This window comes from Dermacentor silvarum, chromosome 7 (assembly GCF_013339745.2).
Source record: "Dermacentor silvarum isolate Dsil-2018 chromosome 7, BIME_Dsil_1.4, whole genome shotgun sequence".
Classification (NCBI taxonomy): Eukaryota; Metazoa; Arthropoda; class Arachnida; order Ixodida; family Ixodidae; genus Dermacentor; species Dermacentor silvarum.
Window position 1 is genome coordinate 37,402,686 of NC_051160.1, and position 16,082 is coordinate 37,418,767.

The following is a 16,082-nucleotide window of genomic DNA, read 5'->3' on the forward strand; positions in this document are numbered from 1 at the left end:
TTCTGTATTACTGGTATAAAGAATTTAATGAATGCATAACGTATACTTTCCAAGAAGCTCTATGTATATTGGGGTGCCATTTATGTGCTTCTTGAGCTGGTGGCGTGCGTTACAGTTGGCAGTTGCTCAATACAGTGCCTATGCACGAAGTATTGTGACATAATTTAACATAAACAACATGGTAAAACACAAATAGATCGAATCGCATATATTCATTAAGAACGACAGCACAGATGCTTTCTGATAATTTGTCCTCATGTGTAGCATGAGAAAGCCTTCAATTTTTTACGGGAGGCCCTATTCAGGTTTATTTATAGGCGCAATTTCTTTACTGAGCCCACTGCGATATTAGCAATGAATATTCATGCTGAATTTTGTAATAATCTGTCTTACAATCTGCACTTGTACTACCGTAACCTAAGTACAATGCATAAAACAGTTCATGCTCCCAAATCGGCTCCATGTTCAACGAAATGATTGAATTTAGAGATTTATTCGTTACAGCAAATGTCATGGTCCGACATTTCCTCACAAATGCTGTATTCTTTAGGATCTTCTGGGTGTTTATTCAAGTGCGCGCCATCTTGGCGGGCAGTAATCGTCTGGATAACCTCCAACTGCAAATGAGAACAGAGTATGCACGTATGAGGGCTAGGTTTCCGGCGGCTAAAAATGACGCAGTTACGCCGGAATGGCGAAACATCGATTACGATATCAAATTAGAGGACATTTATGCAAAGTAAGCATTCAATTTGAATTCAGTTCAATGCTTTATTTATCTTTGTGCTAAAGCAAGAAAGGAGCAGTCACAAGAAGCTACTACAGCGAGTAGTTTGACGAGGTGACTGCCCCCCTCCAAATGACAGCAACGGGCAGTTAGCAGAACAAAACAGATTACGCAGGGAAGATATTACAAACATGGTTTAAGTACAAATATGGTTGAAACATAATCCACAAGACTGAGAGGCAACCTTTATTTCTAACAAGCAATTTTAGGGAAATGAAGGAAATTCTACAGAAACAGACAGCGCGACAATGTGATATGTTAACATATGAAACAGTTCAAGAACAAAAAAGATTGAAAGAAAGCAATTGCAAAAGTAAACTAAGAGATTGGTTGCAAGAACCAGTCAGGGACTTCTTGCAGCGATATGTTTGCAAGGTCCACGTCATTTTGATGTGGCAGGTTATTTAACAGCGAAGGTAACCAATATCAAATCATTTGTTTTCCATAGTTTGCGCGGCAGCGTGTTACATGCTATAGTAGTTTTATCGGCCGTATTAACTTGTAAACACAGGCATACTAACTAAATTACCAAGCATGCTTTCACGAGTGCGCAAGCAAGCATGAACACGCGTCACTCAACGACCATGCACGGATACTCGCTGTCAAATCACTGGAGTGAGGAAGCGCGGTAGCAGCGAGCGAATTGACTTGCGTTCTGCGTCTCGCATCAACGCGAACTAAGCCGCGTAAACGGCGCTGGGCGGACTGCGTCCCCGTCACAGATGGCTGTCAGGATACAGCGGCCCGGGTGTGCCGCGCCCTCCCCCCTCCCTCCTCTCCCCCAGGAGCCTTGTGGCCCGGGCCGCCCGGAGTAGACCCCCCCCCCCCCCCTCGTTACTCTGCCCCGCAGTGTTCCGCGGCGCGCTTCCTTCCCTCTTACCTCCCTCGCGTGCGCGAGATTGAGCCGCGATCGCCGGCCCAACCTTGCACGCTTTCACTAGCACATACCCAATACAGTGCACGGCGACTATTTTATCGCCCTTGGACTTTATACGGAACCTCACGGCGACGGCGGCGCAGACGGAATACGCCTGGAGTGACATATAATTGCCAGTCCTATATGTATTCGTCTTCTGATTTTTGCGTAAAACACGCAATAATGTGAATAACAGTGTGACTGCAAAACTTAATTTAACAATTGTTTACAATTATGAATACATGTGAATACTTGTAAGATAAAGGCAAGTACAAGAAACACATAAATGTACCTGAACTGAAAGAAATATTTTTTGGCTAACCAAAGTTGTATACTTTGAAAATAATATTTGCCACTTCTAGGACAACATCCTTGAGGCAGAATGCGCTTTCTAAGTGCCGGAAAGATAATTAGGTAATTAGGCTTCGATGTTGTGTCTTTGAGTCTTCGATCCGATGTATGATCGTCAATTTCCATCATACACTTAGCAAGCAAACCTTTATTTTCGCATTTTGACTATTTATGCCATTTCGAAAAAAAAAAGCCGGCAGATCCCACGCCTTGTGGGAATCGACGTTATGCGAAGCAGTGTGCGGGGAGCCTACCAAGTTAACCAAACGACCATGAGAGCACCAAGACGTAGGCGGCTGTTTCATGACCTACATGACACGCATGTCATGACATTCATGTCATGTCTCCTCAGGAGTCACTTTAGTTACGCCCAAGAGACCTTAAGGCGAAAGCCTTAGTCGTGCTCATGACTGACCGCGACCATTAACCTTAAGCCTTTCCCTTCACTTACTACCACATTCGAACCCATTCCATTGCTTTTTAAGTGTTAACCTTTTTTTGTTAAGTCATTGACTATGACTATGACTTCTAGGATCATCCTGTAGTGTTTCCTTCACTTAGTACCCACGTCAGAACCCATTTCAGCTGTTTTTGAGTGTTGATCCTTTTCCGCTAAGTCATTGTTATTTTTGCAGAGTCATGCTCATGACTATGACTTCTACCACCATACTTTAGTGTTTCCCTCACTTAGTACCCACGTCCGAACGCATTTAAGTGGTTTTTGAGTGTTAATCTTTCTTTTGCTGAGTCATTGTCGTTTTTGCTGATTCATGCTCACGACTGACTTCTACCATCATCCTTTAGTGTTTCCTTCACTTAGTACCCACGCCAGAACCCATTTCAGTGGTTTTTGAGTGTTGATCTATTTTCGCTGGGTCACTGTGATTTGAAGCGATTGTTCTATGACCTACATGACACGCATGCCATGACATTCATGACATGACCTATCATTTATGTTCGTCATACACTGTTGTTATACTATGCCAGTTTTGGTACCTACCAAGTTAACGATATGACCATTAGAGCACCAAGACGTAGGGAGCTGCTTGATCACCTACATGACACACATGTCATGATCTTCATGCCATGACCAATCATTTATGTTCGTCATACACCCTTATCATAGTATGCCAATCTTGGTAAATACCAAGGTAATGATACGAACATGAGATACCAAGACGTAAGTGGCTAGATAGATAGATAGATAGATAGATAGATAGATAGATAGATAGATACTGTCAAAGTGGCAGATGTTGGGCAAGAAATACCTCGCATTTAAAATAAACTGTGCAGCGCATGCATTTTAAACCTAGAATGGTGTATAATTTCGACAATGCGCTGACTTGAAAGCAAATAGGAAAGTATAAGGAACACAGACCCGCAGGCTTAGTGAACAGTGTGTGATTAGACATTTTTTTATATGTTGTGAAAATTGTAGCAGTAAATACTACGAACCAAGTAGCCCTATATTCCCTGTTCATAAAGGGGAACAGGGTCTTCATCACAATAATATGAATAACACGAATTGGATTATTAGAGTGCGGATACAATTGCAAGAGCGTCTTGATCATCTTCCAGAGCCTTTGGGAAATAAATTTTACGTTGTGCATGTTTTACTGCACTTCAGTGTTAAGGGTGAATGAAATTATATTTGTGGTAACGCTGCGAGGATATTGTGACAATGAATGCTCTAATGAGTCACAATATCAAGACAAAGTATTATGGAATAGCATCGAGAGTTCTTGCTTACAATGAAGCGGGAATTCTGACGTAAATCGACTTTATGGTAGACAGCTATGGTGCTAAGCGTCCTGCCAGCCATGCATGGCATAAAATCAACCTATTCGCCATTGGCGTCCAGGATAGAATTCATTTACTCACACTGTGTAGTGATCTTATTTTGCTTGCTCTGGCCAGTGGTTGTGAAAAATTAGACATGTACACAAATCTTTGCGTAATTGCACCCTCTGCATATTCAGTATTGCTCAAGTTCAATATGGTGTGCTAGCCAATACTAAAGACAGCCCCTTTTATTAATGCGCCTGCCATATTTGTCGGTATGTTCGACGTGTCACGTTGTATCAGTAAAAGCTATAGAAAGTTTCTTTCTTCCTCGCAATGTCTACCGCTTGTACGTGCGCACGTGCTTTGAACCCATGCTTTAATTTTAATGTCAAGTTGTTTTTTGCCTTTTCCTACCACTTTCCCGGCTATGCAGCAGGGAAAGTCTGTGCTGTGGTGCAGAATAGATCTTGCCGAATGCTTAGGTCAGACTGAATGTAATGTCGCCATCTTGCTGTCGTCACCGTACAATTTTCATTCCTGCGAGCTCCTAGCTAGAGCCTTAAAGTGACCCGTACCAAACATAGCGTAAACAAACACCGGATATAGTTCGATTTGACGTGGCCCGCAGCTGCAAGTCATGCACGTAAGCGCAGTAAGAGATTCAACACCAGCATCCAGTCATAGACATGCCGTCGTCATCGTTCAGCCGGCTCTTTGCTGACACAAAGCCTGGGCTTCGAAACCCTTCATCTTAGAATCGGCATGTCGACGACGAGCCCTTTCCCCAGCGCGTTCATTCTGGATGAATTTTCTTTAAAATACTTCAAAATTAAGTCCGGTACGTAAGACAATGATTGGCTCATACCCCCTTAAGCAATGGCTCATACCCCCGTAAACGCGGCCTCCCGATTACGACGACAGAAGACAAGAGAAATTCAACGCTTTAATAATTAGCAGCAACGCAGCCAGCTGTGGAAGCAGACGATGACGCTCGAGTCAATGCTGATGATGATAATTTTGTGCTTGCATGAATGCCACCGAAATTTGCGAGTTATAACAAGCTTCGTTCGAAAAAAAAAAACAGAAAGCTCGCCTTCGTGCATAGCATTCGCCGCCAGCGTCTGCAGGTAAACATTAATGTAACATACACTGCAGTTGCCGGGAAGCGTGAGAAGCAGTTAAGGATCTTTGCATGCTACCGCGTTCAACTATTAATGTTTTTTTGAAATTCAAGTTTAATTTCACCAGCCCTAAATCTTTCAACAATGCCTTCATAGAAACTCTTCTCATTTCAAAGGGAAACAGTGCGAAAAAACACAAGAAGACAAGAATGGAGACAAGAAGTTTTTTCGCGCTGTTCTCTTTCGAGTATGTACCGACTAGCCCATGCCTCTACGGTCTTGCAATTTATTTCTCATTTGACATTTGTTTTGTACCGCTGGTACAACACATTTACATGGTTCAGATATATTTACCTTTTGCCAGCATGGATGTTTAGCCCAGTGAGTAAGACACTATGCTTCTGAGCGCGTACCATGGGATGGTAGGTTTGAAAATTACCTCCGCCAACGTTTTTAATTTCGAATTTATTCTGCTTTTCTTTATGAAGCGCATGGTGTTACGCGTTACAGAAGGACAGACCGACCAACGTGCATATTTCTTGCGTGAGTCGCCTAAGAATGCTCACACATTAAACCCGGTAAATGCAACATATGTGCACGTCGATGGGATGGGGGCAAGTGACGGCAGTCGTCGCGTCAGCTCGGCGAGCCATGGTTTGGCGCTGGAACGGCTGCTGCTCAGGATGCAGGGCTTGAGATCATGTGAAGGCTTACACTCAGACAAGAGGCAGGGTAACACTCGGGGCCACACTCGACCGTGTTGCGGATGATATCGGAGGTTTTTTCGAGTGCTTCATCAACTGTTTCTCGGGACCGAAGCCAAGCGAAGCGGTATGCTCCAAGTCATGGTATCCACCAATTATACGGGACTACACGCGACTCGGTAGCTGTCCTCGGCAAACTTCATTGGGTTCCGTGGAGGAGAGCGTTTATGTCTAAGGCCACTCGATGCCTGACCCTTCAACTCTTAGACTCCACCAGGCACCCAGGACAACACCCGAAAGTGTTGCTGGCGAAAGGCCTTCGGCCATGTCCGCGCAGCGCGGACGCCACCTGGGCGGCCGCACCCCCTCTTATTTTGGCGCCACAGTGAAGTATATGCTGATCAACCCAGCCATGCTTTTGTTTCTCCTCGAGACTTATGTTGAAGCTGCGCGTCAGGGTCGTCTTTTGAAGAACCCCGTCACAGCGCTTTTGCGCCACTGCATCAACGTCGTCATCGTATCGACACAGCACACGACTCTCGCACACTTCTATCACAATTGTTCTCACCATGACATTGAATGGCACACATAAAGCAGCTGTGAAACACGTTTAGAAGACCATCGCATCCATGTATGTGTCCATCACATTCATGACATGATGCATTATATGTCCATCCCGGCTTAGTGGCATTACACGGACCTTGATAAGGGTAGTCAGGTTTACATGTAGTGCAAATTCCATCTAAAAGTGAAAAAGGAAAAAAAAAAACATTTGCCTACAAGTTTGTTCAATAAAATAGTTCAAATGTACGTTGCGTACTATTATTTGCTAATGTGTGTAACCAAACATTTGTTGAAGCGTAGAGGCACAAAAACATAAACTGAGAATACTTCCAAGGACTTGTTTTTGACAAATTTGTACCTTCTACAAAAGCAACCATGACGGCTTAAAGAATACATTTTAGCCTATTTTGAACCCGTTTGATAGCTAAAGCGCGCACTAAGTTGATAGGCGTCTGCAAAAATCACTTGGGATATTTGATCACTCAAAAAATATCGCATTTTAATTTGCGCTTGTGAACTGCCATGCGCACCATTCTGACTGGTTGTCTCCTCGGAAATATATTTTTGAAATGCCTTTTGGATTTTTCGAGATGCCTTTTCGGTAGCAAGTTATAAGACACCTATACGATGTAAGGTCAGTGATTTTTTGAGCTGCATAAACTGTCGGGAACATTCGCCCAGTAACTAAATTATTGAGCACGCTGTCATGGCGCTTAATAACGTAATTTTATTAATCGACAGCATAGACTGGTTATCGCGCTGTTATCACCGATAGTGTGCACACAAATCCACCGGGAGTGTTCATAAAATTTCTATCGCATAGAGAAGTTATGCATATCCAACACACATGTTGGAATCTGTGGGAAGCGAGTGATAAACCCTATGCAAATTGCCATATCTGCAAGGTTGTTTATTTTCATCGTAAGCAAGTGTATAACGTGGTGCAATGTTTGCGCTCAGCACGAGTCGGAACTTTATTCTCATGTATTTCGTATTTTGCCGCACTGCACCGCTCATGAGATTACCACACCCACGCAGAACTCAAATTTTGTTTGCTTACTACTTTCGTTCGCCCTACTGATATATGTAGTAGATATTTCCTAAACACAATTCATGTCAAACAGCGGTCTTAAGTAAGCAATGGTATGTCAACGGCAACGCGTCAATGGGATTTTGGCTGATTTATATACTGTCTGCTCACATGCCACTTTTTTATACTCAAAGCGGAGAATATTGCTTTGTAAGTGAAAGAAGCGCGAAATGTCAGGCAAAGCTTGGACTTAGTACTCAGCTGCGCAATGTCTGTTTTCAGATGTGCATCGTGGTTTTCCACAAGTTCTGGTTTAATCATGCCCGACGACATAACACTGCTTACCTGACGCCACAATATTGAAAAATGATACATTAGCTGCAGAGCACTCAGTGCAGTTCATTTTATGAGTCAAGAGGGAGGCAGTGGCCTAATGCTACACGAGGGAGGGCAATTCCTGGTCTGGTGAGAGAGTGTCTTTGTTGAAGCTTAGTGGGCCTTCATAATTTGGTTGCACCTGGACTAGTATAAGCCCCACTGGCTCTCAGGCAATATTTGTTTGTCGTTTTCAGGCGCCTCTTCAAGCCTGAAATTGTAGTGGACTCGACGAGGATTCGAACTTACGACCTTCAGACTAGAGGCCCATGTTCAATCTCTGCTCCATGCCACCACCTCTGGTGTTAGGTAGGGTAAAGCTACCGGCCCTAGTTGCACTGTGTCCACATCGCAGATCACTTTGAAAATGAGGTTCGCATGGACGTGCACTTTTTCGACGTCGCAGATCGCTTTAAAGATACGGCGACCGCGCGGTCGCCGACGGAGTAAAACGCCCTCTGTCACCTCAACCCCCCCCCCCCCCCTTGCCTCGCAAGCGACAGAAGCGCGGTTCCACCCACCTTCCTCGTCCACGCGATGTTGAGCCGCAATCGTCGGCTGACCCACGCATAATTTTACTCTCACATACAGCGTACGGAAAGCGGCAACGATGTTACCGTGTTTGGACTTTATACGCAACCGCACAGCGACGTCCACGAATACGGTATAAATGCTCTTGCAGTGCCAATATGATTGCTATAGCGATCATATTGAGGCTGCTCTTATTTCATATGATGTAACATTTTTCAAGTACACCCAATATAAAGGTGGAATCTGCCAACAGACCAACATTGCTATTATAACTTTGTGGCCTTTATCATTTTCACCCGTCAAATCAAGATGTAAACTAGTAGGATGAGGTGCTGCACAAGAATGTTTCCCTATTGAGCATGTTATTATTAAATGAGGTACTATACTTATGTTTACAAGGCTCTAACTACGCGATCTTTGTGTAATTAAATATTCAGTTAATTGGCATACCACAATTATTTATTGCCTCAATTTCAGCTTATCTCAATAACCGCAATGAATACGTTGAGGTGGGAAACAACACTCTGGCTGCTTTCCGACAAGTTCTGGCGTTCCGCATGGGAGCGTACTGCGCCCCTATTTTTTTTTTTTGCTTTACATAAATGATATTGTCAATGTGCTTAACACGCCAGTACAAAATCATCTATTTGCAGACGATCGTGTTTTCTTTAGAGGAGCTACCTGCATTAGTGACCAATGTGACCTTAATTTTAACTTAGGCAATGTGTTAAAATGGTGTGAGCAATGGGAAATGCTTCTCACTTCAACTAAATTTGTCTACCTCCCCATAACGCGCAAAAAAGACCCCTTATACTACACTTACAATTTGGCTGCAGCAACTTTACTGAAAGTAGCGTGCTATAAACGTTTAGGTCTAATAGTAATGAGTAGCTCATCATCGTACTTGCACATAACGTCTGCTTTGCCGCTTTCCGGAAACTACGCCTTCTACGCCGCATAAACAAGACTCTCCCACATAGTGTTAAACTACTCACTTACTTTTTCTTAAATAGGCCAAAACTTAGGTATGCTTCCATAGTTTCGGACCGTTACACAAAAATTAGCTATAACAACATGGAAATAATTCAAAGAAAAGCAGTGCCCGATATATTTACAGTAAATTTATGACTACTGACTCCCCTGGCCGCTGCAATAATAACAGCAAACGGCATTGATCTATTGCAAATTCGAATTAAGAAAAGTCGACTAGAGTTTCTTTCAAACTTAATTAATCGTAGGCTAGCCTTACACAACACAACATACGTATCCCCCTTGATAAGCAGACCCGCTCAATACCAGTACTCTCATTCTGAAACACCATTTTCGCAAGGACTGACACTTTTCCGTACTGTTTCTTTTTTCAAACAGCTGAGTAGACTAAACTAACTGAAGCATTTCCCCAGCCCCCGTGACCTGAATACCATTTGTGTAATTGCTGCTTTTATTTCGTGCCTTATTTAGAGCTGTATTATAACCAAGTTGTTGAAATTCTTAATCGTCTACCTTGACCAAATGAATTTTGTGAGAAGCATGTTACGAACTTGTTTCATCTTGTTTTTTCGTGTAAATAATCTTCTGCTCAGCCTGCTTGGACTGCTCACCCTGCTTGGACTTGTCCGCAGTACTTTATAGATAAATAAATACAGGCTTCTTTTCACCCATAATGGGGAAATTTTTAAAGTATCTTGGTCTAAGCTAGTGGACAACTTAGGTCACACGGTATGGGCGTAAAGATGATAGATAGATAGACAGATAGCTAGATAAAAAGTATCTCAGGCAGACTAAGAATGCTAATTGTATAAACATTGTGTCTAAATTGGCATGGTATTTTTCGTGGCTTCAAGGTTCATATAATATGTAGATTGGTATAGCCATCATGTGTGTCACGTACTGTACGAAAAACTTCGTTTCCTTGTATATAAGCTTTTTAGTATAAATACCATAAGGTGAACATTCCTAATGCATAAGACATTACTAATTGCATTCGAAGGTACGAAGCATATGCTGCATTGATAAAAAAACAACCCATGTGAAACAAACAACACAGTTTCTGCGGCACATATTGCATTTAACCTTTTATTACAAGTTTGCTTCACCTTCTGAGAGCCCGACTATATGCATTATGTGTTCTCATTATTGTTTAAAGTGCTGACGTAGCAACTGCAGGTGTACACAGAAATATGTGTTTTCCATATTTATTTGCTGGCTGGCTGGCTGGCTGGCCTGACGCACATTGTAAGACTAAGTATGGAAGTACGCAAAAACATTAGCAACGACATGAAAGGTGGAATTGTTGTTTATGTGCCGGTGGTATGTACAGGAGACCTTAAATGGGTTTGTTTTCTCTGATAAAATGCCACTTGTTGGAATGTTTCTTGCACTTTCCGCCACTGAGCAGTAGGAAAGAGGAGAAGTAGCGTTACATTATACTTCTTTTTGGTGAACTAAAAGGAAAACATGACACAAAGGTCCTGTCAAGAAATAAACATTTTTGAATTACTGCTGTGGTCTTACACACAAAAACCACGGTTTTAATAATTGGCTTGGGATACTGCTTGAATGTGGAATGGTATTGTCCACTTGGGTATCTTTAATGCTTTCGTAATTGACGGTACACGAGTGTTTTTACATCCTTCACTGATAGTAAAGCGGCCACCGAAGCTGGCCTCAAACTCGCCAGGTCGTGCTTAGTCATGCAATGCCATGGACTTTGAGCTGCAGCGGCAGGCAGTACGGGATCATTGATGAACCATTCATGGACAAATCAGAAGCTTTCACACTCTCAGCCTAATGATTTAACATCTGCTGTTAACATATATTTAATGACGTTGCAGGAGGAACGTACACAGTCGCGATCACCGTACCGTCAAAGCGTTTTATTAAAGACGGCTACGCCAATCGCGGCGCGCACACAAGCGCTAACGCGCTCACGTGGTCGCCAGGGTGGCCTACGTCACGTAATGAAAAAACAAACGTAAGATCCGGCGAAAACCGCGGTATAACGTACACTTTTTTACAATCCTAAGTTTGAAAACGCCGTCAGCCCGGGGAACTCAGCCGGCCGGGAGGGAGGAGGGGCCGTGTGCTCAAAAATACGGCGACGATCGGGCCAATCCTGATGATGATAGTTGTTTTAAACACTCGGGTACAATTCTGGGGGACCCTAGCCGTTAACAGCTTCGCTGTGAAAAGCGAAATAACCAAAACCGGAGGAATTTCGGAGAATTCCACAAGAAAAATTATGAGAAAGGATCTGCACAGATGCAAGATTTGGAAAGCTCAGAGAGACAGGGCACATAATAGAGATGAGGATCATAAGATGCAAGGACCCACTCAAATGCTTCGGCAGCATGACACGCCATCGCTGCATTCTATTCACAGACCAGACAAGGTTTAGTATCTAGCAGTATTTAAACCACCAAGCGATAGATTACTAAGAGGAAACCTGAAAAGAAGTCAACGTAAGCGGAAGGATTGTCTCAGCATTTTCGCATCCTCAATCAGTGGTCGTTTTGGGAATCCCTTCTGGTGGAAAGGTGCAGCTGGGTATCTTGCAAAAGGGAGCCAAGTGAACAACACAGTATACCTCGTAGACATCCTGACTTAAAGAGGCCCTGCCATGCGCCGAATCACACTTTGCAAAGCGTCAGTGCACCTATCAGCAGGATTCGCCTCCGTATCAAAAGCCCAAGGTGGTGCAACAATGGTGCACCAAAAACTTCCTATGTCATTTTTGTTTCAGAATGCCCCCCCCCTCCCCCCCATCCCAGCAGCCCTGATAGAAAGCCGCTTGACTATACAGTTTTGTCAGTGTTTGAAAGGGTTGTCTGCGCTACTCTCCACCGCGATAAGGCTGCTGTTCGTGGGAATTGGAAACAGACATGGAGTGAGTTAAACTAAGGCTGCACCCGTGCCACCAACGATGCTTTTCCAATGAAAATCAAGACTTGCCGTTTCGCAGAATGTGCTCTCTTCGAAAAAGCGATTTGGATTTTTGCGCGTAAAACATTACGTAATAATGTAACATGAAAGTTATTTGTTACAGTGCATCGCAACCATAATAATGTTGTTTTAATTATTATTCTAGTGCTAAAATGTTTGCTGCATCCTGTACCTGCGCCACTGCTGCCATTCGTACATAGCTGTCGGAAAGAAGATTGGCGCTCTTCGATGATGACTGCCATGAACACTTTTTCGTGCATTGAGTAGCTTACTGCGGGTGATTTGTAATACGACATGCTGTAAACAAGTGTCCCCGTGACATGCTTGGTGGGGAGTAATAGATTTCAGAGCGGTTTCTGGGGGCAGCTCAAATAGCAACCATTGTAGGACAGACGGCCCAACGCTGATACAGATGGAAGAGAAGCGAAGCCACAGAGCCATTGTTTACATACCGCACGCAAGCGCACCAGCTCTGGCGTAACTTGGGCGGTTCGGTTCAAGACAGCATTGCTGTTCATTCGTAGCCAAGTGTTCTCTACGTCAATGTCCCTTTTTGAATACATTCTGTACACGTTCCAGAGGTCCCAGCGAAAGCGAGAATTTTTTTCTTCAGCAACTTCACCACCAATTTGCGGAAACAAGAGACTTGTTCACAGCGAGAATTTACAGTACTTTCCTCTCAACTGTGTTACTCCAAAGAGAGTCACTTTAGAGCCCTGTCACTTAAAGACTGCTGGCTCTATATTGCAATTGATAGATCAATACAGATTGATCCAATGGGGGCTTTTTATCTACGGGGCATACATTTTCAATGTAGGTAGGGATTAGATCAACCATTATACCCGCACTACAACTATTATTCGGCATTTTCTTTGATGCATTAGGTGTGTTCTCTTATTTGAGAATATCTCTTAATGAAAACTTGACTTTATATTCAACATAATCTTCTCGCCTCCTACAATGCAACTTCGTGATTTCCACCAAAACTAGTCTTTTCTTACTGGCATCCAATGAACACCATGTTGGTGTTGGTTATATTATGACAGGCAGAGAGTTCCGCGACAAAGACATTTAGCTCTTGGCTCAGACCTTATATCTAAAATCATGAATATGGCACTACAGAAAACCAAAATAAAACTTCGCTGTCACTATTCATCTATAAGCCCAAAACAAATGCGCTCAGAACTTTCCATAGAGATCAATAGCACACTATTCTATCACTATTCTATTCTATCAGCGCCTCCTAAACTTATCACCATCATCATTCATCGCTCTTTTTATTCCCTCCCCCCTTCCCCAGTGTAGGGTAGCAGGCCAGAGCAAACTAACGCTCAAGCCGACCTCTCTGCCGTTCTTGAAATAAACCTCTCTCTCTCTATTCTATGCAAGAAGGCCATGCGCAGGTAACAGATGCTGAAATATTACGCAGGATTAGCGCGGTTCGAGGACCCACAACAGTTAAGATGTAAGATCGTAGAATGCCGGGAGAAAGGGCTAGCTCGAATTGATGCTGCTAGCTTCGTTAATGCTACATGCTGGAAAGGACCTGCTAGCCCGGGCAAGGTTCATTGATGTTAAATATCCATATATAATGTCTCAAGTGACTGAACAGCTCGTTAAATGGTTTTCACCAGGTTTTGCCATTGTAAACAGACAAGCGTGGCATGTAGACCGCGCGCTGGCACTCCTATCTGCAAATTAGCAAAGAGACGTATGGCGCGAAAACCGCTGCAGTTTCCAACAGAAGCCCGCGCGCTCTTCCGCTCCCGGATCATGCTCCCACGTACAAATTACTCTGCGTGACAGTGCTGGAACGCCACATATTATGGCATGTGATCACTGTAAGTCGTGTAATTCGATCAGCAAAATACCCCTAATGGCCGTGCAGTGCAAGCACAAAGAAGCAAAATTAGCGGGGAAAAGGAGGCGGAGCTGGAGACATAAAGATTCCAATATGAGAATATGCAGGGAAGAACAGTCACCTGGGTCGCACGTTAGTCAAGGCACAAGGAGATATTGCGTATGAATCAGGAGGAAACCTTGCCACCTGGCAGCACAGCAACGCGACATTTCGATTTCTCGTATCTTCTCTGATATTGCACCGTTCTGAAAATTGTTGCGGTATGACCCTGCCAGGACGACGCCCTATGACTTGTAACGTTTAAGCAAAATTTAGAAAGAAGCCTGGCTAGAAACCATTTGTCAAAGTTGATGCAGAAAATTAGCAGGACACCAAAAGATGTTTCGTGATTTTTGCCAAAAAAAACTTCCTTGTCGCACACAGTAAATTTCTGTGCAGTTTTAAAATTGAGGTGCAAACGTATATAACCACTAACAGCTTAGAAATTCGACTGTCTCGTGAAAGTAATTTTATAAACATATCCAAATTATTTAGAAATGTCAGTCTCTAATGCAAGTAAAGCAGTTATAATATCCGTTCTGAAAACTGTGCTTGAAAGAAAGAAAAAAAAACTTTCCAGGCTACTTACCGTGTGGTAAAAGTAAGTAAATTATGAAGAATATACCGGCATCTTGAATTTTCGTAACAACGTAATCCCTTGAAAACATTCTGTGCAATGAAGGTTCTAAATATACCGAGCATAATAGCGATCCCACGCTATGTATACGACGGCACACACGCTCATACGAATTGTGTTGTCGAAAGATTTTATATACAACAGCGCCTCGATAGAATGGAAAGCACATATTTATGAAACGTCGCTGCTTTTACAAAGCGAGTCAATAAGTGTTTTTCCTCCCATTCGTCTTCTTAGCGAAGCTCGACAATAAAATCCACCTTCGACGTATTTTTGACAAGTCACCAGCTGAAAATGAAACTAGAATTTATTCTTTTACACCACATCAAAATTTTATTGGCGCTCATAGTGCCAAGACATCATAACTAGTGAAAAAAGCAAATATAGTAAACATGCATGTTTCGTGTGAGGGACGGTGAATAGAAGAATAACGTGTTTTTGCATTGACACGTCCATAATGTCAACCGTTGAGAATTCCGTTCTAATGCAGCAAAAATAGTACAAAGGTTATCCATTGCAGACGCTGCAACTGCCATATCTCTCGACGTTTGAATTGTACATTTCGTTACAAGTCTTCTCACTTTGCGCAAATATAGTGGTTTTGGCAAAAGGGATGAGAAGGTAACTTGCCATAGAGTTATCATAAACTGGCATAATTATTTTTTTAAACTCTACTTCCTTGCTTGTGGTTCGGGATACTTTAAAGCGGTACTGATGGTTTGCTGTGGGGATGCTTTATAAACACTTATACATTGTCTGCATCCTTCTGTGGAAGTTCCAAATATAACATTCTGTTCAAAGAAGGTCTCATATGATACTAAAAACGAAAATACAAGACGTAGTTATGTTGGAAAACATGTCTTTTGTTCTAAAATAACAAACTCGTATGGTAATGAGATTTGTTTTTATGACGTATTCAGAATATTATTGCTGCAACACAACTGTCTATGGTAGCAATACAGGTCAACGATATGACCATATATCTCTTCACTAAGACTACAACTGACAAACATGACACTTTGGGCAACAGCGCAAACAGACGACCACAAGAAGGGAGACACGTACACACAAGCGCTGAATAACATGTTAGTCAGCGCTTGTGTGTACGTGTCTCCCTTCTTGTGGTCGTCTGTTTGCGCTGTTGCCAAAAGTTTCAAGATGTACCAACTCGCCCAAAAAGAAGTATTGATGACAAACATGACAACATGACATTTTGTAGCTGCAGCCCAGCATAAGGCATCATTTTATGACTCTCTTAGTAAGAGTGCAACTGAACGCATGATATTAGCTTCTTTAGCCACAAGACGACATTGCCCACATCATAACACAGCTTAAAAGCATAAAAGCACGGCTTGCCAACAAAGTTCGTTGTAGTGGCAGAGCAACATGAGCGTCTAACCGCAAAACGTTCTTTATTTTATGACTCTGGAAGTCTACAA

General features: G+C 42.8%; 1 long non-coding RNA gene across 1 annotated transcript; it reads right to left on the reverse strand.

The window, feature by feature from the left end:
- Positions 1 to 208: 208 nt before the first annotated feature.
- On the reverse strand, positions 209 to 14,708 carry LOC125947299 (uncharacterized). The gene is made up of 3 exons (XR_007468168.1): positions 14,596 to 14,708; positions 6,233 to 6,406; positions 209 to 617 (listed from the first exon to the last, which is right to left on the reverse strand). It is a non-coding gene; the product is annotated as an uncharacterized LOC125947299 (long non-coding RNA).
- Between the last annotated feature and the right edge of the window lie 1,374 nt (positions 14,709 to 16,082).